Source organism: Muscardinus avellanarius (assembly GCF_963383645.1).
Source record: "Muscardinus avellanarius genome assembly, chromosome: 4".
NCBI lineage: Eukaryota > Metazoa > Chordata > Mammalia > Rodentia > Gliridae > Muscardinus > Muscardinus avellanarius.
In genome coordinates this window covers 107,448,668-107,475,483 of record NC_137789.1, presented here as the reverse complement: position 1 = coordinate 107,475,483, position 26,816 = coordinate 107,448,668, and positions in this window count along the sequence as shown.

Sequence of the window (26,816 nt, the reverse complement as noted above, 5' to 3'; positions counted from 1 at the left end):
TTCTTACCACTGACAAAGACTCAGTTATTCATCAACTTTTTCCAAAGCTTCTTTCAGTCTCGAAATTCAATTAGATGTGTCCAGGAGTTGAGAATATATTCGGCTGCATTTAAGGAAAAATACTGCCACAATGACTTGAAAAAAATTGAGTTGGCTTTTTTCACATAATATGAAATTCAGAAGTAGGCTATTCAAAACTGCTACAGCTACTCAGATAGATGATTAGAGACCTAGTTTTTTTTTAATCTGTATCCAAATAAAGCTTTTGTCTTTATAGTCTCAAGAGGAAACATATGTCCTTTTGTTTATTTTTCAGATAGAACACTCAAGAACAATTTGTAGGATGACTAATTCATCCAAGTTTGCCTGAGACTTTCCTCGTCTTTAACCCAGAAAATTCCTAAGTTTCTTTAATTTTTTAAAATATGCAAAAAACAAAAACAAAAAATAATGTGTCAGATATTACTCAATGGTTTTTGTTTTTCATGCCTAAAATATTCTATAAGATAAAAAATTAAAAATCATAGCCTACTCATTCTTCTGTGGAGATGGGATCTGACCAAGATGTGGTCAAAATTAATTTCACAAATTTGTGTACACGCACATTGTGTGTGTGTGTGTGTGTGTGTGTGTGTGTTTGTGGTTTGTATTTAAGAGAGAGAGAAAAAAAAACAAGAGAGACTAGGGATTGAACCCAGAGGCATTCTACCTCTGACTGACACCCTTCGCCTTATTATTTATTTACTCATTTTTTATTTTTTATTTATGATACTGGGAATGGTGCATACACCAGGTGCATACACCTCAGCCCTATTTTACTGTTTTATTTTGAAACAGGTTCTCGGTAAGTTGCTGAGGCTGACCTCAAACCTGTGATCCTCTTGTCTCAGTCTCCCAAATACTAGGATTAAAGGTGTGTGCTCCCACACTCAACATATCACAAATTTGGATTATTAGATATGGCTAGATTCCTTCGTTGTGACACTAAAAATATAGTTGATTATCTCCAGAGATCGTAATTCCAAAATTTATTTAAGTAATTGAATATTGAAATCCTTCCCAGAGAACACCTTAGTTAAATATTAATATCATTCTTGATTATTTTGCCAAATTTCTAAAGTTTTAAAAGTTCAGTATTTGTGTTACAAAATAAAGTACATGAAATAAAGAGCAAAAGCAAAAATACAGATTGCTTTAGCTTTTCCAAATATAAGTGCAAACAGTATAATAAAACACATAAGCTCAAAGATATTTCAGTGCTTTAATAGCTCCCATTAACAAAGCAATAAGTTAAAACATTTCACTATTCATAAATAATTAAATTAAAACACAGAATCATTTATTTCTGTGTTAACTACACTAGAATAAAATTTAAATTTTGATGTTTTAAAAAGGAAATATTTGTCTTTCATAAAGGTATAGTTGCCTTCCTCAGATTGTATCTGTTATCATAGTACTTGAAAAATATACAACAAATCATCAGTATTAGTTATAGATTCCAAGGAAATTAAGATTTATTTCTAGCTTGCACATTAATTGCTTCCTTCAAGGCAAATAGTAGTGTTTTTTAACCATAAGAGCAGCTTATAGACCTTTGCATGGTAAACATAAAGCTATGTAATCTGGAAAATATACTGAAATTTGAATTTAAGTTTAGAAGGTTACTGTATTTTGGATTTTTAAATATTCTCTCTGGGAGAATATTCATCTACTAGCACCTTCTTTGCCTCCACTGCTTTTTTTCCTATTCCTAATCCAACCACTACATTATTTGCTATCACATCAGTATGTTGGCTCTCCAGGATGACCTATTATTCATCTTGACAATCAGGAAGGTATGCCTTAAGGCACTGACGTCTCTAGAAATACGTCTGCAGTTGACTCTGCTTTAAATGTGTATCTAAGAACTAAGTTGTTGGGTTTTGTTTTGGTTTGGTTTTGGTTTGGTTTGGTTTTTGGTTTTGGTGGTACTGGGGTTCCTGGAAACCCTTCTACCTCTAGGCTACACTCCCAGACCTATTTTTTAAATATTTTTATTTGGAAACAGGGTCTCTTAAGCCACCGCGACTGGCTTCGAACCTGCACGATCCTCCTGTCTCCACCTCCCAAGCGCGGGGATTGCAAGCGTGCGCCACCACGCCTGGCAAGAACTAATTTTTTAACCTGTGATTTTATATGATTTTCTACTGATGATTTGTATCAGTAGAGCTGTGAGAAACAACTTCTGTTGTTTAAATCTCCCAAATTGTGGCATTTCATTATGACAGCTTGAGCTGATTAATACATGAATAGTTCTAGATATTATACATGTGACATCTTATTGTGACTGCCTTGTGAGCTTCTTAACTGACTGAGTCCTATTGGGTCACCTAAATTCTTTTTATTTCTTTTTCTTCTTCTTTTTTTGGTAGGGTAGCTTTGGTATTAAAACCTGGCTATTATTATTTATTGTTGTTGTTGTTGTTGTTGTTGCCTCTCAGTGGCTCCAACTAGTAGGTACAGTTGGTGCTATTAACTTATTCAGAAACACAGATGCTGTTTTCCAAGTATTCAGAACAGAGTCTCTATGCTCTTTTTATTTGTTCCTTTTCTCCCCTGCTAAATCAGTGATGCATGGTTGCCTTTTCACTGTTTTGCTGAGGTTTACTTTGTTGCCTTGCACTTTTTGTTCATTAGACAAACATAGGGTAGATGATAAATAATCATTGGGAAAATAATGTGTTAGGCAAAAATGCAACAACATGTTTCACAGAAGATGGATGTCATAGTTGCATTTTATCTAGAGTTAAAGATCCTTTGTTTGTATGGGGAAAGCATCTCATTTTAAAAAACGCCATGTGAAAGCACCATTTCAGCCTGTTATATAGTGTTGAACACTGAGCCGAAGAATGATTACATGTGTATTTGGCCATGGTCCCAGTTCCTTTTTTGTACAATCTCATAAGACTGTACATGTTCTTCTCTGATAGAACTCAACACACTGAAATTGCATCTCTACCTGGTTGTATTCTCTCTAGAATGGAATCTCCTTGAAGTCAGAGATTTCTTTTAGCTCTGTTTCTCCAACAGAAGCTCATAAAAAGGTTTTCAATACATGTTTGTTGGATTGAATTGCATAAAAATGTTCAGCAAATCTATTTTATTAAACCAGCCTTAGCAGTCTTTTCTTCTCTGACTGCTTAAACACCAAAGCATTCCATTTAATGACACATTAGATATTCCTCCACCCAATTAAACTTTATATGTATAGATATAATCTTAGGAGAAACAGATTTTAACACATGGTTGAAAAGAACAATTTCATCAATGAGAAAGGCTAAAGAGGAATCTGTCTGCTTTGGTGTAAAAGAAGTGCTACGTCAAGAATATGAAAAGCTGAAGCATTTGCCTTTATTCGTGAGTAAAACAAGGCTTAGGGTAAAAGAAACCAACAGAGATGAAATGCCAAGGCACTGAGGACCCAGATAGAATCCTTCAAAGTGGAATAGATTGTCACCTAATATTCTAAAAGCATATTTAATGATTTGATATTTTTAAGATACATTTATTCTATTCAGGATTCTTTTTAAAAAATGATTAGCCTTTTATTTTTAAATGCTTTTACAGAAGTGGTTCAAAGAAACCACAGAAAGTTCTAGCATACCCTTTACCCAACTTTCCCCATTGTCACGATCTTACATAACCATGGTGTATTCATGCAAATGAAGGAATTACCACTATTCAATAAAGCAGGCTTTATTCAGATTTCCTCAGATTTTCCACTGAGGAACTATTTCTATTTCAAGATCCAATCTAGAAATTTATGGTTCTTTAAACTTTAGTTTTGAAGATTTATGCTGTAAAAAGTCCTCATGTCATATCATTTTCATGTTTTGGTTATTTCCTGATTTTAATTGTATTTCCTGTGTTCATCATTTATTCGCCATGTGCAGGAGGTATCTGCATCACTCTCATTCCCAGTCCCTCTCTGGCACTTTTTCCCTCTGCTATGCCTCCTCCTCCCTCCACCCTCTGTGCCATGTTCTCTCTGAAGACGTCTACCTTGCCTCAGACCAGACGTGCAATTTACATAAAGTAGATCGGCTGAAGTCTACAATTTTCACTTTCTCTTACATAATTCGGGCCCTTAGAGAAAACACATAAGCAGAGGTTGTCAAGTCAATCTGACAGCCCTGTTAATGTTATATTTAATTTTGTATTATAACATAAACAGAGTTAGAATTTTAGATTAAGTAGAAACTTTCAGTCTTTCCCAAGGCCTATTACTTGAATATGTCACAAATCTTTTCTGAAAAATAATAATTTTTTCAGCTTAGCCATCAGTTAAATAAGGATAAAAAATTTATTTCATTCTCTTTGACAGAGAATATTAGAGTCTATGAATAAAGTTTTAATGTGTCCATGTCTACAAACACTGAAGCTATACATGTATTTCTTTATAAGCATGTCATTTTTTTTCAAGAGAAGGGTTCACAACTATCATCAGATTGTTACAAGTATATCATGATTTCTGAAACCTGGAGAATTACTTCTGTAGGGCTGTGGATATAGGAAAATTGACATCATCAGATAGGCTTGACATTCAACTTTTAGTGCAACAAATATTTGGACCATTAAGATAAATTTCATATGACTTACATGCATAAGGTAAATATTCTTCTCCCCACATAATATAAAACTTTTTAAAAGTTCATTGTGATCTGTGTGTGTGTATGTGTGGATTATTTTGTCTACCCCTATGTTCTGTTTTAAATAAATTATTTCTTTTCTTGCTTTACTTCCAGAGTTCTTTTCAGCATGTTATTATTCCTCCCACCTTTGCCTGTCTCACAAGCCATTCTTTCATCCATCATTCTGGACCACATTACTTTTCCTGACAAGGCTACTTGCTGGGCATTTCCCTGCCGCCTCCACCATTCTGTTCCCTCCACCACTGCTTGCTTGAAGGAAGTGCTCTGGCTAACAGAGTGTGTAACCATGGGGACTGTCAGTGCTAACGGCGCACCAAAAACACAAGTCTGGAGAAAAAACATCAGTTCAACCCTTTTGTGGGCTCATCTTAACCGAAATCAGTTCATGTCCATGGTAGAGTTAGAAATTTATAGCACAGAACTAAATTTAAATGCATAGAAAACACTCTCCCTTTGCATTTGAGAAGGCACACCTTACAAGATTTTTGGAAGGAGAAGGGCAGAAGGCAAGAGGGGTGAAAAATGAGACATTATCTCTCATCTTTTAATATTTAGGTGAAATGCATCCATATGGGTTCTCATGTGAGATAATTTTATTTTGTTAGAACTCTGATCAAGACCTTTAATAGTTTTGAGTAAAGTACAAACCATTTAGTGTGGCTTCCGGGGTTCCTAATTCCCTGCACTGCCTTCCTCTTGCATCTTAACTCTCGGCTCCACTCCACCTTTACCCTGCCCTCTTGAGTGTCTTTTGAGCTCTCTTTCAGTCACTGTTGTTCCTTTGGACATGCTGATTCTTTTCGGTGATCAAAAGGATTATTTTTTTCCATTTTTTGCCTTTCTTATTTTATTCATTCTCTCCATCTCAACACAATGACATATCCTCATGTACTAAAGTTTGAGGTTCAGGATCTGAAGATGTTTTGATCTTTAAATTGGGGGCTACTATTTAGATGGTTAGGACTAGGAAGTTGGAAGAGTTATCAAAACTTATTATGAAGATGAAAGTGATGATGGCTGGCAGACGGGAAACCTGAGCCACCTGCTGAAGGCATTTGAGCAAGGAGAGAAAGTGTCCCAGAGATCAGTACACAACAAAGGGAGGATTGTGCTTTGATTCAGGATTGACATTACAGATTACCATGGAAGAGGTTATTCCCTGAGCTGCCAAGTCAGTGACTACTATAGCAATGACATTAAAACAAGCCTGGCTCTGATCCTCAGGCCTAACATGTCACCTCCAACAGAGCCTCAGCTACGTCCAGAGGGAGCTTAACGGCTCTGTACTTAATAGCTTAATCCTATGTAATTCCAGTGGCTCAAAACAATGACGTTATGGAGGTAAACAGACTATTTCTATTACATACTCTCAAGCACACATTAGAAGAAGTTAGGTCCACCGAGCACAATGGGGAACATTTATAATTCCAGTACTTGGGAGACTGAAACAGGAGGATCACAGGTTCACAACCAGTCTCAGCAACTTAGGCCCTTCACAATTTAGTAAGACCAGGTTTCCAAATAAAAAAATAAAATGGTCCTGGTGGTATAATGCAGAGGTAGAATGAGTCTGGATTCAATCCCCAATACAAAAAAAGAAGAAGAAGAAGAAGAAAAATTAGGTCTTTCCACAGACTTTACTGATTATAGGACCAAGATGGAGTTGGCCATAATGAAATTTTATTAATAATGATTAAATTTTATTGATCTATCCTAATTCAGACCTCTAACTTAATTTGCCTGGGTAAATAAAGTCTTTTATGATTTTGTACCTCAAGTCTAATATTTGAAAGCCAATAAACTCTACTTAGATTAAACACCAAAAAAGGAAAAATTTTCATTCAATTAGAAGTTAGAACCTCCTTCCTGAAGATCAATAATTGCTAGCACCTATCAAATGGTAGTTGTCAGCTGTGCCAAGGACACATGACAAGAATTGATTGTTCAGCTCCCAAGTATCTTGAAATACCTAGCACAACAAACTCTTGACATAGTTTCATCCTTAAATCATATTTTGGATGTTTAATTAAATAGGCATTTATCCACTTATTCATTTAACAAGCATCTATTTTTTTCATTTTTTATTGGTACATTGTAATTATACACCTTAATGGGGTACAAGATGGTAGATGCATACATGCACACATCACACATTAAAAAGCACCCATTTAATGCCGGGTGTGGTGGCACACGCTTGTAATCCCTGTGCTTGGGAGGCAGAGACAGGAGGATCGCACAGGTTCGAAGCCAGCCTCGCTGGCTTAGAGAGACCCTGTCTCCAAATAAAATATAAAATAGGTCTGGAGTGTAGCCCAGAGGTAGAAGGGTTTCCAGGAAACCCAGTACCACCAAAATAAAAAATAAGCACCCATTGAAAACAGTAAGATACCATCTCTGCTCTGATGGAGATTGCCATCTATAAGCAAGATGGGAACTAAGTCATTGGTTCATTAATTGCAGTACCATTCAGTGGTAAAAGGAGAAATATCCTCTAGTTCTTTTAACTTTGTGGGCTTCAGGCTAAGTTAACCTACTTTGTAACATCACAAAATATGTCAAACTGAAGTTAAGGCTTTTTAGCTTATTCAAGTTTTCCTGTGTACATTCCATTGCCTTTTTTATAGGTTTTTTTTTTCATGTCTATGGATGGAACCCAGAGGCATTTGACCTCCGAGCTACACCCCCTGCCCTATTTTTTTTTATTATTCTTTATTTTGAAACAGATCTCACTAGGTTGCAGAGAGCCTCACTAAGTAGCTGAGGCTGTCCTCAAACCATGATCCTCCTGTCTCAGCCTCCCGAATGCTGGGATTACACGTGTGTGCCACCATGCCCGGCTCCATTGCCTTTTTTTAAAAAAATCTTTATCTAGTATTTTCTCTAGGTTCCAGTGTCAGTTCTGCTTAGAACTAATTCATTTATGACAGATGTGTGTCCAGCCATTTTCCTAATATTTGGCTGAGTTCTCCAACAATGGATAAGGTACAAAGCTCAATGTGTTAAGAAAATAATTTAACAGTTTCTTCCTCATCTAAAACTCAAGTGACAGTTCATTCTTACTTAGCAGAAAATCACACTTCTAAATGACTTTTCTGAAATCCTATTATGAGTCAAAAACATAATTAGGACTCAAATCTGTGTGTACCTGAAGTACCAAGCTTTTACCATGACTTCTCTCAGGCCATTCTTCCTCTCAAAGAATATTATCTCTTATTTCCAGAATAAATAGATCAAAATAATTGACCGCAAAGTGCTTTTTTTGATGCAATAGAAACACCCTATAATATACCAAGTGGAAAAGCTTAAGCATTCTTATGTGCTAATCATTCACTGAACAGTGAGGCTTTCAATTTAGGACTGGACTCAGGTGTCTTTCAATAAATAACCACTGTGTATATCGGTGCAGAGATGGTTAAAGAAAGCTGAGAAAGTACAAAGTAAGTTGGGAAGAAACAAATTGGAAACTGAAATCTCGTGGGAAAAGAAAAGTAATGCAAGTGAGACTTAAATGCGAACTGAGGAGTTTAGCTCACATATCTGCCAAACCTCGAAGCAGGGAAATGTGTTCTTGGGGCTGACAGAGGAAGAAAAAAAAAATCATTGGAGTAGGAAGGAAAATTGGAAGGGTGCTGTGGGAGTCTTCAGAGGCCACACTTAGTAAATGGCCTCTCCAACCAATGTGAAGCCTGCCTACCTGAAAGAGTGGGAAGTGTTCCTGGCTAGAAGCCTGAGGATGAGGTTTAGGAAAAGTTAGACAGAAGATGAGACACAAAGAAAGACCAGAGGTTGAGAGGCCCGGACTGACTTGGGAGTCCTTCAAGGCTCACAAAGAAGTAACCGGGAGAAAAAAGTTCATAGTTCCAAAGAGCTGAGGAGAAGCTACTGAAGGCCAAGGAAACAGAACCTACTAGAACTCATGGGAGAGGATATCTTCTAGGGGGCAAGTTCTTTAGGCAGGATCTTAAGTCTGTGGCTTTAATTTCACCTCTAGTTGCTGGCACTTGTACAAACCACTAAAGTGTTTCAGTTTATGGAAACCTTTGATAGGACTCATATCCCATGATTCCATTTCCTTCTACTTATCGGTGTGAAACACATTGTTTTCGGTAGTGAAGGGACCATTGAATTTTCAAACAGCAGAAAAATTACACTTTTCAACTGCAAATATAATTTTTTAACAACTGTCAAAAATCCATTATTGAAAAATCAATTCTACACCTGATTTCCAATAACAGATTAGAGATACTCAGCAAGTGACTTTGAGAACACCATAGAGTGCATTTTCTTATTTTGGACCAGGCAGGCTTCCAGAATCTTTACTGCATCTTCTTTTTGTTTTCCTCTTTGTAGGCCATATCCAGCTGGGAGTCACACTTCCAACATTACTGCACTATATACCTTCCAGACAAAACTGTTTCCGATCTCTTTAGCATAAAACCTAACCCTTTTTCACAAGAGTTTTAAAAGAGATGATTTGCATTTTCAAATGATTAATGATGTTTAGCATCATTTTGTGGGTTATTTGCTATTTATACTACTACAAACAGATTATAAAATGCCTAAATTTAAAGTAAAATAAGAAAAAATTAAAAAAATTGAAACTATCAAGTTTTGAAGATATGGAACCCTTGTGGCTTTTGAACATTGCTTATAGGGATACTTAACAGTATGGCCACTCTAGAAAATAGTTTAGTAGTTTCTTATGAAGTTACACCTATATCTGCCATATGACTCAACAATCACATTTTTAAGTATTTACCCTAGGGAAATTAACATTTATATTCACATAAAAGCCTATACAGAAATATTTAAGCAGTACATTCATAACAAACCTAAACTAGAAACAACCCAAATCTTCTTTGATAGGTGAATGGCCAAACAACCTATAGTAAATTTATACAATGGGCAATTCTCATTAAACAAGAACTATCAATAGATGTAAAAACATGGATGAATTGCAAAAACATTTGTAATGTATTTTGGTAAGTAAAAAAAGCCAGTCTAAAAGAGTTGCACACTGCATCATTGATTTATAAAACATTTTATACAAGGCAAAACTATAATGCAAGCAAAGAGATCAGTGATCGTGGGATCTGGGAGTGGGTTAGTGATGAGGAATCAGTATGACAACAGGAAGCAGCACAAAGAAACTTGAGAGGTTATGAAAACTCTCATATCTGGATTGTGACATGTCTACCTGAATCTAGGCATGTGTTAAAACTCATAGAATTATAATATATACAAGTAATAAATACATGTTAAGTGTTGAAGGAGTTTGTTTTACCAGATAAGGAGAAGTACAGCCTTATTAGCTCCTTAATTGCTGATATTTACACTTTATCTGCATTTAGTATTACTTGAAATGCTCATTGAATGCCTTGAAATGGTAGGATGTAAAAAAATGAAAAATATTTTCATATATTATCACTGGACATGAAAGAAGACTTAAATAAATTAACCACAATTAATGAAAAAGGAAATTCATTATCATAACATTTCCCTGTAAATTTCTGCATGCCATTAAATTCTTATCATAACCCCAACAGGTTTTGTTTTGTTTTTGTGGAACTTTATAAGAGGATTGTAAAATTTATATGAGCAATAATAAGCCAAAAGTAGTTGAAATAAGTTTGAATAAGAAAAAGGGAGAGGAATGTGATATGCCACACAGATCATTCTTTAAACTTGTTGCCCCAAATAGTGGTGCTGACAACAGACACGCCTTGGTTTTCAGTCGCTGTTGAATACTGCCTCAATTGAAATGAATTTTTAGCCCAAGGTTATGACCCTTCCAGGGTTTCCTTACTGACCAATGTTTGAAGCAATACTGAAAAGCTGTCTTAGCTGAGGCCTTCATTGAGACTGCATCACACCTCAACTTCTCCTTTTGCCCAATTCACCTTCCTTCCTTTGCCTTCCACAGGTTTTGGTCCCAAGAAAGATCCCTAATGAATCTCCTACATGCTAATTTCTATCTCAGGGCTTTCATTCTCCAGAAGCCTAACCTGTAGTTAGACTTTCCCTGCCAGGTATCAAGACCTATTATAAAGCTATAGTATTTAGGATAGTGTGTTATTGACTTTGGGATAAATTAATAGGTACACAAAAGGGAAAATCGTATAGAAACAGATCTTAGAATGTGAGGGGTGACATTATAGTGAGTTGGAAAAGAATAGACTATTTAGTAACAGTTGCTGGGACAACTGTCTATTCATATGAAAAAAAAGTTATATCTACTGCCAAAAAATTCTATATGGATCAAATACCTAAATTTAAAAAGTGATAAAAATATTTTAAAAATATAAAAATAGTACCTTTGTAATAAGCCAGGAAAGATATTCTTTAAAAATATATACATATTAAAACCATAAAGAGGCCGGGCGTGGTGGTGCACGCTTGTAATCCCTGCACTTGGGAGGTGGAGACAGGAGGATCGCTCAGGTTCGAAGCCAGCCGCGCTGGCTTGAGACCCTGTTTCCAAAAATAAAATAGGTCTGGGAGTGTAGCCAAGATGTAGAAGGGCTTCCAGGAACCCCAGTACCACCAAAAAAAAAAGCTATTGGTTTTTGTATGTTTATCTTATTAGCTCTATAAGTCTTCTTTTTAGACCATCTAAATATAGGACCATATCATGTGCCAGCAATGATAATTTGACTTCTTCCTTTCCATTTTGTATCACTTTTATTTCTTTTCCTTGCCCAATTACTCAACTATCTAAAATCGCAAGTATTAGATTAAAAAGGAGTGGTTAGAGTACACATCCTTCTTGTATTCTTAATTTTAGAGGAAATGCTTTTTCTCCATTGCTTTTTCTCCATTGGCTTTGGGTCTATCATATAAAAGCTTTGATGTTGAGGTAAATTCCTTCTATTTCTGATTTCTCATGTTTTTATCATGAACAGGTGCAAAATTTTATCAGAGACTTTTTCCACATATATTGAGATGATCATGTGATTTTTGTCTTTAATTCTATTTGTGTGATGAATTACACTTATCTATTAGTATATGTTAAACCATACTCACAAGTCTGGCATAACACAAACTTTACTGTGATGTGCAGTCTTCTTAATGTGTCACTAAATATTGTTTGCTAATATTTTATTAAGAATATTTGCAAGCTGGTTGTGGTAGTGTATGCTTGTAATCCCAGCATTTGGGAGGCTGAGACAGGAGGTTCGCAGTTCTTGGACAGCCTCAGCTACTTAATGAGGCCCTTTGCAATTCAGTGAGACACTGTTTCAAAATAAAGAATAAAAAAACAGAGCTGGAGGTGTAACTCAGAGGTCGAATGCCCTTGAGTTCCATCCTCAGTACCAAAAAATAAAACAAAACAAAAACATCTTTTCATCTATGCCCATCACAGATTTGGGACTATAGTTTTTTATTTTTTCCTTGACATGTCCTTAAGTGTTTAAGATTCAAGATGATACTGGCTTCAGAGAGTGAATTTGGAAATGGTCCTAATGATCCTCTGGATTTCATTGACGTCAGTGGTGATAGCTTCTTTTTCATCTTTAATTTTATTAATTTGAGTCTTCCTTCTCTTCCTTTTGGTTAGTTTGGCTAAGAATTTTTCAATCATACTTATCTTTTCAAAGAACCAATTATTTATTACATCAACCTTTTGTATTAATTTTTTTCTTGGTTTCATTAATTTTGGCTCTGATCATAATTATTTTCTTCATTTTAATAGTTTTGAAATTGGTTTATTTATATTTTCTAGGGCCTTGGAATGCACCATTAGTTTGTTTATTTGGGATTCCTCTGATTTTTTTTAACATAGTTAGACTAAAATATAAATTTTCTTCTTAGAATCACCTTCATGGTATTCTAGAGATTCTGGTATATTAAATCTCTATTATTGTTTAATTCTAAGAATTTTTAAATTTTTCTCCTAATTTCTTCTATGTATAGAAGATTGTTTATTATACAATCATCATGTATTTATATAGTTTATTTAGTTTTTCTTGCAATTTCTAAATTCATTCCATTATGATATGAAAAAATAAAATTAATTATATTTACTTTTGTATTCATTAGGACTTGATGGTGGCCTAAACTATGGTCATTTCTGAGAAAATTCTATAAGCAACTGAGAAGAAAGTATATTCAGCTGTTATTGAGTGAAATATTCTGTAGATGTCTGTTAAATTCATTTGATCATAATACATTTTAGTTCTGAAATGTCTGCTGATTTTATGTCTGTATGACCCTTCTGTTTGTGAGACAGGTATGTTAAAATCACCCAGTATTAGAATCTGTCTGATCCTTTACATTCAGGTGTGTGTGTGTGTGTGTGTGTGTGTGTGCGCGCGTGTGTGTATGAGAGAGAGAGAAAGAGAGAAAAAATAAAGAGAATAGAGAAATTAAGTGCTCTGACATTTATGGCATATATATTATTGTTATGCATATATATATATGTATTATTGTTATCCCTTCCTGTTAAACTCTTCCCTTTATGAGTATGAAAAGATCTTTGTTTCTTCTGATTAATTTTGGCTTAAAATCTGATTTGTTGGGTATGAAATTAGTTACTTCTTTTCTATATCCTGTCCCTTATTTTGTTCTTTCTTTTTAGTTCCTCATATCAAAAATGTCTTTAGAAAATAATCTTTGAGACTTAACATCATTGGAAATGGGTTCCTTCTCTCCTCAAGAAACTATTTTTCAGCATAATCATTCATTAAGGCAATGATAGGCTATAGCTACTAATTGAACTACAGATTTGAAGTACTGGGATAAGGGCTTCTGAAGTATCAGAGACTTCCAATAACTCTGAAGTGCTTTTATGTGGTTATTGCTCCTCTATGACTGTGTAAAAATGGATAGGAAAAATATTGAAATGACAAATCTGAGTTGCTTTACAATTATAATTTGTTTTCTAGATCAGTAAAAAATATTTTTAGGCTAGCTGGGCATGGTGGCACATGCTTGTAATCCCTGCTCTTGGGAGGCAGAGACAGAAGGATCACTCTGGTTTGAAGCCAGCCTTGCTGGCTTAAGAGACCCTGTTTCCAAATTAAAAAAATATATATATATATATATATGTCTGGGAGTGTAGCCCAGAGGTAGAAGGGTTTCCAGGAACCCCAGTACCACCATATATATATATATATATATATATATATATATATATATATATATATATAATATTTTTTTAGGCAAAGTTTTCCATTTCACACTTGAACTCAGTCTGGCAACAAGAGAACAGGGTAAAAGAACTTTAATCTTTCTAGACCATTTCTGTCATCTTGTGTAACACAAAAATATTTGACCCTCTAAGACTATAGAAACATTCTGGAATGACTGTGCTCATTTAGGGACCTGGTCTGAGTCCTTGTGCTGACGGAAAGTCTCAGTTCCCATATCTGTAAAATTAAGAGAATGGACTATATCCTCAATGGCAAATCGAATTTTTCTTTATTGTCCTACTTACAGTATTCAGTAGTGACAGTCCAGAGTATTTATCTAAGCCTGAGATGAATCTCTCTGCAATAAGGGGATAAATAGCCATGATAAATTAGCTAGAAGCACAGAACACAAGAATGAGAGCCCTCATGCTTGATGCGTGTCACCTCTGGACTAGGCAATCTCTAAGGTCTTTCCAGCTTTGACATCACATCAGTTTATAATCGATTCTCTACTTGCTCAAGATGTGAAGTATCTGCCCTCTAAGTAGGTCAGACATCTGCAGTAACTGACTAGATTTCTGTTTACATGTAGTAAATGTATTACTCTCTAGTCCTTTTCAAAAGAATTTGAGGTATTATAGGTTACTTTTCTAAAGTTTTTAAAAAAGGAATTCACAAAAGGAGAGGGTAAAGAAAGTGAAACATAAGAGAAGAGAGAGAGAAGAAATATAAAAGCCAATTATAAAATTCAAGGTTTTAATCTAATGTTATCCTTTAGTTCTTTAATATTCTTTCATTTAATGTCAATAGACCATGGTAAAAGAAAAAAATGAGTTACATTGACCTAATAATATGTATATTTAACATTTTTTCTTATTAAAATAGTTGGTAAAAGCCTGATATTTGTTGAGGGGGGATTTATTTTTTTTGCAGTACCGTGGAACCCAGGGGCATTCTGCCGCCAAAGTACACTCCCAGCCCTATTTTTTAGTATTTATTTTGAAACAGGGTCTCACTGAGTTGCAAAGGACCTCATTAAGTAGTTGAGGCTGTCCTCAAACTATAATCCTCCTATCTCAGCCCCTCAAATGCTGGGATTACAAGTGTGGACCACAAGGGGAATGCTTTTGCTGTCTTATTAAGTCAAACTTCTGTAGAACAATCAAAATTATTTTTTATTTATAATTCACCAATAGCAATGATCCCTTGCATCATACACAAAAGATGTGACTTGGGGCTCATGTGAAGGCATTCAAAGTCTTATTTCCATCCACAGTCCCCTTAGATGCAAGTTACTTGAAGCATAATAAATAGACCAGCATGGGTAATTGGGGCAGGGGAAATAGTCACATGTTATAAAATGACAGTTTTATAACTAGAATTACATTTTTGCTCTTATATTTTGCATTAAAAATATAAAAATAATAATGCTGATAAGAAACTTATAAGGCCTGATTATAAATAATGTTTCATAAAGATATTTTTAACCTCTCTGCAACCTCCTTGGAAAACAGTTTGGAAGTTCTTATTAAAGCTAAAGATATACTGCCATATGACCTAGCCATTCCACCCCTTGATATTTGCCCAAAAGAAATTCAAGCACATGTCCAGAGAAAATTTTATAACAGAAAGGTTCATAACAACTGTATTTGTAATGACCTCAAACCAGAATAAGATCTAATGTTCATCAATAAGCAAATAAACAAATTATTGTATTCAAATAATAGAATATTATTTAGCAATAAAAGGAATGAACTTAATGCTTGCAATATCATGGATGAATCTGAAAATATTTGTTCAGTTTGAAAGAAAACAGAAAAAAGGTATATTCTATATCATTCTACTTATGTAGAATTCTAGGAAATTCAAATCAATGTTTAGTGACAAAAAGCAGACAAATGGTTGCTTGGAAACACCTAGGTAGTGGGCAGGAAGAGTGTTGTAGACAGGAAATGGGGGAAGAAGGAGTGACTGAGGGGCACAGGAACCTTTTGGGATAACTGTACAAGTTCATTACCCTTATTGTGGCAATGGATTCACAGGTCATATTGAACATGTTCTAAACACCATATGCCATATGAAAGCCTACAAAATCAAACACTTTAAACACATGTAGTTTATTATATCCCAATTTTAAAACTCAAAAATTCTGACTCAGAGGAAGTGGGACATAACAGTATGCCCAGAAGATATTACCTTAGGGTGACTGGGATACAAATATTTTACCATTTTTCTCTTCTTATTTTTTCTTTTATTTTTACCATTTTCTCATCAGCATTTTATTTTATCAGCAAAACAACTAAGTTGACAGCTGTCTCAGAAATAGACAGGTGCTAACTAGGGACCCTGATGGCACTCATATTAACTGATTATCAAAGACATAATAACTCCATGTTGACTTGGAAAACCTGCCTGTGCAATTGTAATCTTTCACCAATGTAAACAAATGTATGATAACCTCACTCAAAATCTCCTAAGCCTCCAAAGGAAAATTCAGACTTTCCTTGTGATGTGATTGTAAATGTAATAATAGACTCAAAGTTTGAAAAAAAAAAAAAACCTCAGAAGTACTTGTCTCACTGCTCTCTTTGATCAGGAAAGAGGTCAAGGGTCAGAAAAAATAAGTGACCAACTTGAAGTCACACAACTAAACATAAGTAGAACTCATGTCCTCCTGGTCCCTGAGTAAGCATTTAGAAGTTCAAAATTCAGAGGGTTTCAATATAGAACCCATTTAGTAAATATTTATTAAACTCAGAATGACTATCCCAGATGGAACGCCTCACCTTATAACTTCTTATTTTAAAATGCACTGAAATATTACCAAAGAAAAAGCACTCTGGTGCCAAAATCCATACCCCCTACCTTCCTACATTAACAAGCTTCTGTTTTGGCAAAAGGACACAGTAGAAAGAGCACCGGCTGCCCTCACCTCTTCATGTCCTATCATTTCCACTCTGTTAAATTTAGGGCTTGTCCCATTTATTTGGGTTTATGAACAACAACAAAAAAAAAAAAAACAAAAAAAACAAAAAAAAAAAAAACGGAACCAGTACAAACTCTTCCTTTCTTATTTCTCTTTTAATTATTTTTTAAAATTTTATATTGCATTTTTATCTCTTTGTCTTTTCATTAAATTGGCAGCAGTAACCTTTCCAGGGCTTCTGGGAACATTCATTCAGTCTTCTAAAAGTTATTCAAGGCATAAACTATGCATAAAGGGGGGCGGGAGGAGAGAGATAGGAGAGAGCAAGAGACACTAGCACATAACCATCAATCCATCAGAATGAAAGAGAAAAATTTGCACATATCAGTTAAATTAATGTCAATAAGAAGTTACAGTAAATGGACAAAGAACATTTGCAGGCCTTACAACATCCACAAACATGAAAGTCAATCAGTAAGCCAAACTTGAGAAGGAGGGAGGGGAAAAGGAATGGGATGGAAATTGGGAAATGGCTAAATGACTAATGTGTGCATGTAAGCCTCTACCATCTTGTACTCCATTAAGATGTATGACTACAATAACCAATAAAAACAAAGGAGAGAAAGAACGAAATTAAATTTTTAAATTAAATTTAAATTTTTTAAATGATGGAGAAAAATAAAATTATAAATTAAATAGAACAATTTAAATGACTGCATCTTACTATGTTACCAAGGTACAGATAAGCCTTAGTAAAACAAACAAACAAACAAACAAAAAAACCTTTGGGTGATCTATTTTAGATCAGGTGGCCATACTTCACAGTTGCACCAGGTCAGTGTCAAATTAGAATTTTCGTCTTGTGTATAATTACTGATAATGACCCATTTAATTCTGTAAAGTGTATCTATATGGAAAATAAAATGCATGGTTTTCAGGTAACTTCCTACAAAAAATAATAAATAAAAAAGGCATACACATAGAGTGTTTCTCAGCTCTTTCCCTTCCTACTCTAGTATTGTTTTGCATGATTGACCAATAAATATAATCTCCCATCCAAATACAAACCAGGCCCAACCCTGCTTAGCTTTAAGTATATTCAGGGTAATATAGCTATAGACCCATGAACAATCTAAAGAGAAAATGCTAGTTCTTTGTGGCCCAAATCAAATCTAAAATTTAATCATCATATATATTTTTCATGTAGAGTTTTCAGAAATTCTAACTGAATCTATAAGACTGAGAAATAGTGATAAAGCAAGGCTGAGCTTCTAGGAGAATTAATCACAAGAAAACAAACATTCTACAGAGTAACTGGAGCATAATTTGCAATTATGTTGTAGCAGTAGTTCTCAAATTTTGGGGTTCATAAGAATCACAGGGTATTCCTTGGCTCTTCTCTCAGAAATTCTGATTGAGTAGGTCTTAAGTGGAAGCCCATAATTTCCACGTTTAACAAGTTTCATTTGTGATGTTTCTGTACATGGATTTATGTCAATAAAAACTTGTCAAAGTCTCTCCTTTTTTGTTGCTAGCAAAACTGTAAAGTTCTAGCTCTGCTATTTACTAGCTACGAGACCTTTAAAAATCAGATAATCTTTCTATATCTCATATATTTAAAATAAGAATAATGCCAGGTTTTATAGAAATTAATGAAATAATGTATGTAAAATACCTAGTATATAGTAGATTCTTAAATAAGGTTAGTTGTTTTCCAAAACATATAACACATTCCTTCTTAGTCTGAGACTATATTAGAATGTTTTCTCCATTAATTCTTTTTTTTGGGGGGGGTCTGGGGGAGGAACCCAGGGGCATTCGACCTCCAAGCTACATTCCCTGCCCTATTTTTTATTCCTTATTTTGAAACCGGGTCTCACTGAGTTGCAGAGGACCTTACTAAGTAGCTGAGGCTGTCCGCAGACTGTGATTCTCCCGTCTCAGTCTCCCAAATGCTGGGATTACAAGTGTGTGCCACCACGCCCGGCCTTCTCCCTTAATTCTTAGCCTGAGTATAAACAGGTCCACATATTTTAGATGGTAAAAAAAAAAAATCACATACCTCAACTCAAATGACCAGTTACCAATTTTAGTAATATTTTTGCTATATTTGAATGACTGAGGTATGGTTGAGCATGGATATATGCATATAATTAGCTATGATACAAGAGCCAGCAGATGTAAGAATTTGAAATGTTTTCAAGTACAAAAATATATAGTTACAAATATGTACTTACCACCCTTCCTTGGATTCTGATTTGAAAGCTAAAATAAAGTTTGCTTTAAGAATGAATTAGAAGGCACAAAGCATTTCTGCTCACAGACAAAGGTTCAGGGTAAATCCTTGTCCATTTTTTGGGACAAAATTCCAACTCCTCAGCCTCTTGTTTTCATGTTCATCCAAAGGTCTTAGATCTAGCAAGATACTCTGACAGGTATAGAATTTAAACACAAGCCCAACACATACCTAGGCAGTCAAGAGGGACATTTTTCAAAATGAGAATTATGTTTGGCCAATAGCCAATATGGTAAAGAGAAAGAAGCTCAACATCTCAAATGAATACACAGAACTCAACCCTCTGACTTCTATAAGAATTTCTCTGCTTATTTATCAGAGCTCAAAGCCAAAGGAGGCTACAGGCAAAATTTAACCAGGATCCTTCTAAACAGAATCCTATCTTAAGGTTCTTCCTCTATACTGCCAAACCCACTAAACCTTCCTATGCATTTGCTGAAAAAGGCATCCCTCCTTAGCATGACCCCACAAAACACTGGGGAAAACATACCAAACTTTAATTTATGCTGAAAAGAGCTAGAAATATAAACTTACTATATCTATATATACATAGATATAATTTAATATGCTTCTTAATATATTATTTTAATATATGTTTAATATGCTTTTACTGGTGCATATTATAATCATTATAATCAGACATTATAATGAATTTCAGAGTAATAGGAACATACATAGCACTTGAAGAGTTTCCTACTAGATCCCATCCCACACCCTTCTCTTCCCTGTACGTGATGTTGAGATTGGCATTGATAATTCTGTATATACATAGTATCATTGGAATATAAACTCACATTTTCATATATTTAATTTTTGTTTTTATCCAAACCATACAGTTATGAGATTTTTAAAGTCATAGAGTGCTAAATAGCTTATACTTAAACAAAAGAGTTGCTCCTTTTCTCTATCAATGCCTATATCAAAGGCAACTGTTTTCAAATATCTGTTTCTTATGGTATTTATCTCCATGCTTCTAAGTTACTTTAAGTTTAACTTTATCTAACTATGTAAAGATGAGTCACTGCTAGGAGAAGTTACATACTATAATTTTATTTCCGTTCCTGAACATATGTTTTTCCTAGAGTTATGTATTACATCTTTTTAAAGAAATGGCTTTTCTTTGCATGCACTCTTAAGTCTTGCTATATCCTCTATCAGCCAACATTTTAGTAGAATCACCACAAATATAACTTGTCAGGCAATTCTCATTTCCATTTCTCCCAAAGACTTTCCTCCTAGATTCTACATGGACCTTCTATTTCAATTTGAACTATTTTCCTAAAAGCACTCGGATCCTAGATCTGGGACCCGGGCTTCCATTTCTCTTTTATGTTTTCCTTTCAGGGAAGCCTGCTCACTTTTATGACTGGATTTTAAGATAAATTCCAAAGAGCTCCTACAAATACAACTACCCCATTTATATTTTAGAAATACCCCAAAGTAAAAAGTTAAACCAATTTGCACCTTACTCCTAATGATGGTAAATGATATATTCTCACAAATGGCAAAATCTAAACAATCTGATAGAGCAACCTAAAACTGGCGACAAGCTCTACAGATGACAAAGCCCAAATCAGTAATGTTTTCAATGGAGAAGACTTAAAATGTTGACTACCAGCAAGGCCGGATCAGAGCTTGCCATGAGGCAAGGTCAGTGCTGGGGCCTCTGAGGACAGGATCGGAGCCTGCCGAGGGGTTAGGCTGGTGACAGGGCCAGCGAGGCCAGGATCAGGGCCTGCCATGAGGCATGTCCATTGTTGGAGCCAGTGATGCCAGGATCAGAGTCTGCCAGGTGGCCAGGCCAGTGCCGGGGCCATCAAGAGTGGGATTGGAACCTGCAATGCAACATACACAGAGAAATATCACAGAAAATAAAAAACCAGATGCTTTCCCTAATATGAAAAGTAGGAAGGAATAGGTAATAGGAGGAGATCTAGTTGAAGAAAGAGCCCTATAGAGGAGCAATTAAGGTGACCAATCAAAGGGGATGGGATGGGAGAAGATGGAATCTCTTTAAAACTCATGATGTATGTAAACAAATGTATCAAAGTTAATCACCAATCAAGCATGGGATCGAGGGAAGGGGAGGGAATGGGATGGGGATTGGATAAAGGATAATTGGATGCTGTATGCTTGTATATTCTCACAAGTCTTGTATTTCATTGTGATGTATGAGTACAATGCACACACACACACACACACACAAAATATATATATATATATATATATGTATGTATGTATATAAAAGTTGGCTTCCCCCTCAAGTTTCATAGAGTTTTTCTGACAGCTAATTGCCATCTGATTTTGAAAATTCACTACAATTGAATGCTATGTATAGCAACAAGGAAAAATCAATTCAATAGCCATTAAAAAAGAGCTGTAGACTGTGGAAAAGTTTATAAAGCCTTTTCTGTTAGGTTTAGTTACTGCTTTTTTGTTCTCAACAGCAGCACTGAAGCACCAAAAATGTCAGTAATTGAGGTCAATGTTCATTCAGACAGTCCCCCCAAAGATTGTGAAGCCAACCAGCATACGGCATTCAGTGTCCTCTGTTAAAATAAAACTTTGACTTCAAATAAGCACGTGATGCCCCTAACTTTTCTATTAGGTAAAGTTAATGACTTTCTCTTGACGAAACTGTTACAAAGGTGTGATTCTCAGAATGAAAGTCTAGATTGTACCAGTATTGGGAATGCCCTAGGAAGACTTGAGAAAGCTCTGATTATTATATTTCAAAAATTGGTGAAAGGGCTTGGTTTCTGCAAAAAAAAAAAAAAAAAAGCAGGCAATTATTCCAGTGTAAATTAACCTAGCTAAAGGTAATTAGCAAGTTCATAGGAGAGGGAAACTAAGACTTTCTCATCCTCATTCTAAAGACAGGTTTACATAATTGGATAATCTAGCTAGGATGGGAGGAGGGCATCGACCTTCGACCATGACCTTCCTGAAAAGAGACACCTAGGCAGGGAAAGTACACCTTGGTGGGAAAGTAAGGGGAGGTACCTTACAGAGACATTTACTATGTCAGAATACGTGAACAAGATGGAGGTCATGTGTATAAAAAGTCTGGTACACATGTTGTATCTTTGATAATTCATTCGAACTGCCCCCTCATGTTACCATGAGGCTGTAACTGTCTTCTGTATTTCTATCTTTTTAATAAACTTCTTTAAATCTTCAGCAAGAGTCCGGGCTAATGTGTATTTATCCTTAGCTAAGGACAAGAGCCCTCACCTTCTTTTTTTTTTTTTAATTTTATTTTATTGGTGCACTGTATTCATACATCATAGTGGGATACAAACTTTTGTAGACATACATGCACACATCGCCCAGTCAGCCCCCACCCGATCCCCACCCCATTCTCTCCCCATCCCTCCTTCCCATGCTTGGCTTAGTGGTTGACATCTAGTATTATAGCAATTTATCCAAAATTAAAAATGATAATCTCACATAACAGTTTTCATTTGTCTGATACCAAGCGTTTGATGATTTAAAGATAGCATTTCAATATTTCTTTTTGCTTTCTTTCTTACTAGAGCATATTTTTTCTGTTTTTTTAGGTGAAACTATCATATATTTATATATTTATTTTTCAGAAAAAAATCTATCCTAATATGGAATATGAATTGTAGATACCCAAAACGATCTTGAAAAAGAACAAAGCTAGCAGATATATATTTTCTGATTTCAAACCATATAAAGCTACAATAATTGAAACAGTGTAGTACTGTTCTAAAGGCAGATATATAGACCATTGGAGTTAAATACAAGCCTAGAGCTAAATTCTTCCCTATATTGTCAAGTTATTTTTGACAAGGTTTCCACGAACATTTGGTGGTGGAAATAATCTTTTAACTAAATATTGTTGAAAAATAATAATTACATGGAAAAGAATAAAATTGGACCTTTACCTAATCCCATATACAAGTATTAACTCAAAATAGATAAAAGACCTAAATATAAATCTTAAGACTATAAACTTTTAGGAGAAAATCTGGGTCATAAAACCTCACAGTATTGAAATTGGCAGTGATTTCTTGGATATGATTTCAATAGCACAGAAAACAGAAGAGTGTACAAACTCCCTAAAAAATAAAAGAAAATATTGTATATCCAAAGACAATGTAAACAGAGTTAAAAGTTACTAATAGAATTGGATAAAATATTTCCAAATGCTATATCTGAAGGTATATTAATATTCCAACTAGAAATCCTAAAAATTAACAACAATAAAGGCAAACAATACCATTTAGAGATAGGTAAAAGACTAACATAAATAATGAGTCTCCACATATAACCAATCTTAGTTGTCTGTTGGATGGAAACTCTTGTTTCTCTGGTTCTGGTGAGTGTTACCTATTTCTTCTTTGTAGTTAATCTCTTTGAGTATTTTCTCTAGCGCTGGTTTTGAAGACATAAATTCCTTCAGTTTCTGTTTGTCATGGAAGCTTCTTATTTCTCCATCTAATTTGATAGAAAGTTTTGCTGGGTAGGAAATTTTTGGCTGGAAGTTGTTTTCTTTCAGAGTTTGGAATATGTTACTCCAAGCCCTTCTGGCTCTCATGACTTGGTTTGGGAAGTCTGGAGTGATTCTAATTGGTTTGCCTCTGAATGTCAGTTGGCCCATTGTTTTTGTTGCCTTTAAGATTCTCTGCTTGGCTTCCACATTGGTCATTTTGACAATTATATGGCGTGGGGATCCTCTTCTCCGATCCTGTCTAAAGGGAGTTCTATAAGTTTCCTGGATCTGTGTATCAACCTCTTGCTCTATATTTGGAAAATTTTCTGCTATTACTTCCTTGAAGAGATTTTTGATCCCTTTGGTATCACTTTCTTTTCCCTCCTCTATTCCAATTATTCTTAGGTTAGCTCTCTTAAGATGGGCCCATATTTCTTCAATGTCAGATTCCTGCTGTTGGATATTTTTTTCTAGATTAGAAACTATGCATTCATTTTTGGATTGCTCATCTTCTAAGAGCGAGATTCTGTTCCCCATGTGGTCTAATCGGTTGTTTGTGCTTTGAATTGAGGACTTTACTTCATTAATTGCATCCTTTATCTCTTTTTGGCTCTCTCTGAGTTCTTTTCGAAGCACCTCTATTATTTCTACAGTTATTTTCCTGATTTGATCTTCTAGAAATCTCTGATTTTCTGTTTTATCAGGTTCTGATGTTGTGGTGTTGTGCACATTCATTACTCCAGTGTTATTCCTCTTTCCCATGATTTCGGAGGTTTGTGCCTTCTCTGGGTTCTTCCCTTGGGTCACTATGGCTTCACTTAAGGTGCTCTGGATCTCGAGTCTGTATTATCTCAGACCCCACTACTCCTTTACTGGGTTGTATCACAGAGTCTCCGACCCAGGGAGTCGATAGAGGCTGCTTTAAACTATGGGGGGTGCCAGGTTGCACGTTCTCCTATGGTGTGATATCTCTGCCACCACCACTCCCTCACTGGGTCAAGTCCCAGGAGGCCCAATACTGTGATTTCTCCTCTGTGGCCCGCAATTTGACTCACTGTTCTTGAGTACGCAGATGTAGCTGTACTGGACTCGGTGAATTCACTGCTGCTGCTGCCGCCGGTGGCAATATGGCGCCTCTGCCACGCCCTCGGCCATGAGGCTGGCGTATTTTTTTCTTCTCTGGTTTTGATTTCCACTCTGAATCCCTGCAGCGTGTGCTGAGCTCAGCCACTGGGAGCTTTAAATGCTGTCTGCGCCGAAAGATCCCGCCTGGCTGTTCCGCAGCGGCTCACCTGGCTTGCTGTAGCCGTCCGTTGAGTTTGCCGCTGCCGCCGGCAGTATGGCGCTGCTGCCGCGTCCTCGGGCGCGTGTGTCTCCTCTGTGGCCCTGAGCTCTGTTCTCAGTCCGCTTTCTCTCTGGAGCCTGGTGGGTTTTTTTTATTTTTCTGGTGATGGTGTTTTCTGGCTATGAAAGGCGCTCTTTTTGTGGTAATGGAGATTGGTTGTTAGCGGGACTCTTAAGCCCCGCTTTTCTCGGTCCACCTTCTTTTTATCTTTTTATCTTTTTATGTTTTTTTTTGGGGGGGTTGGTTTTTCGGGAAATTATTCCCAGGGCTCTAACAAAGATCCCTGGGGACAGTTTCCCCCAAACCATAACATCTTCCCTCAAACCCGTAACAATTACCCCTCTCTGAGACTTGGGTCTGTTAATCATAAGGGTTGATGAAGGTGAAAGTTCATCTTCTACAGTTTCTCTAACGCTGACAAGGGATGAAGGCCCTGCCTATCCAGGGATCAGAAGTCTCATCCTGACTGATCTAAAAGAAATGAAGAAAAACTAGCCTGTTACTGGACTGAGTTCTTTACAGTCAGGTCAGAAGTAACATCCTTGAAGAATACAGCCCCAGGAACATGAAGATTAGTAAGTAGACTTTTTTCTATGGACCTGAAATTTTCGTTGTAACCTTCATTCCAAGTCTACTGTCAGCTGCTGAGCTGACATTCATAAGCCTGGTTATTTGGTCAATAAATCCATCCATCTGCATTTCAGTGGTATTGCAATTGCAGTGGGCATCTACATGAGAAATTGACATGCTAGTGCATTGTATAATAACCCAGATATATCTTTACCCCAAACCAAATGATTATACTTTAAAATAGAAGCCAGGTAGCCAACCTGTTTGGTTATATATGACATTGTGCAAAGTCCTCAAGACACAAAGCCTAAAACACAAAAGAAACTGTACCAGTATTGGGAATGGCCTAGGAAGACTTGAGAAAGCTCTGATTATTATATTTCAAAAATTGGTGAAAGGACTTGGTTTCTGCCAAAAAAATCAGGCAACTATTCCAATGTAAATTAACCTAGCTAAAGGTAATTAGCAAGTCTATAGGAGAGGGGAACTAGGTTTTCCTTATCCTCATTCTAAACACAGGTTTACATAATAACTGGATAATCTAGCTAGGATGGGAGGAGGGGGTCAACCTTCGACCGTGACCTTCATGAAAAGAGACCAAGGCAGGAAAGTACACCTTGGCGAGAAAGTAAGTGGCCGTACCTTACAGGGTAAGGGGAGGTACCTTACAGGGACTTTTACTATGTCAGAATTACATGAACAAGATGGAGGTCATGTCTATAAAAAGGCTGTTCCGTGCTTTGTATTTCAGTGAATTCGTTCCAACCACCCCCTCATGTTACCCCTGGGTATTTGTTACCCCTGTGTAACATCATGTTACCCCTGGGTAACATGAGTCTGTAACTGTCTTCTGTATTTCTATCTTTTTTAATAAACTTCTTTAAATCTTCAGCAAGAGTCCAGGCCAATGCATATTTATACTTAGCTCAGGACAAGAACCTGTGCCTTTTTATCTTTTTCTGTTTTTGTGGTTTTTGTGGGGGTTTTCAGGTAATTATTCCCAGGGATCTAACAAAGATCCCTGGGGACGGTTCCCCCAAACCGTGATATTTTCTCCTCAAACCGTAACTGAAACAACTTAGTATATTGGCTGCTTGACCCTATTTATTAGTATTAATAATTTGCTTATTGTAAAGATTATATGCCACTGCTATCTATCTTTTGTTTTTACATATTTGGCAGAGCCATCTATAACCCAAACATCTTTTCTTTAGGTTTAAAGTTCTTGTATCCTTTTTTCCACTTTATGGGAGACCTTATTAACTCTATGTATCTTTAAATTCCTTGCTTAGCAAATTAATTCCCATAAGCAAAAGGAAAAAAAATCCACAAGAGTAGAGAGAAGCAAGATTCCTGGTTGATAGTATATAGGAGAAGTTAGTAGGTCTTAGGTTTTTG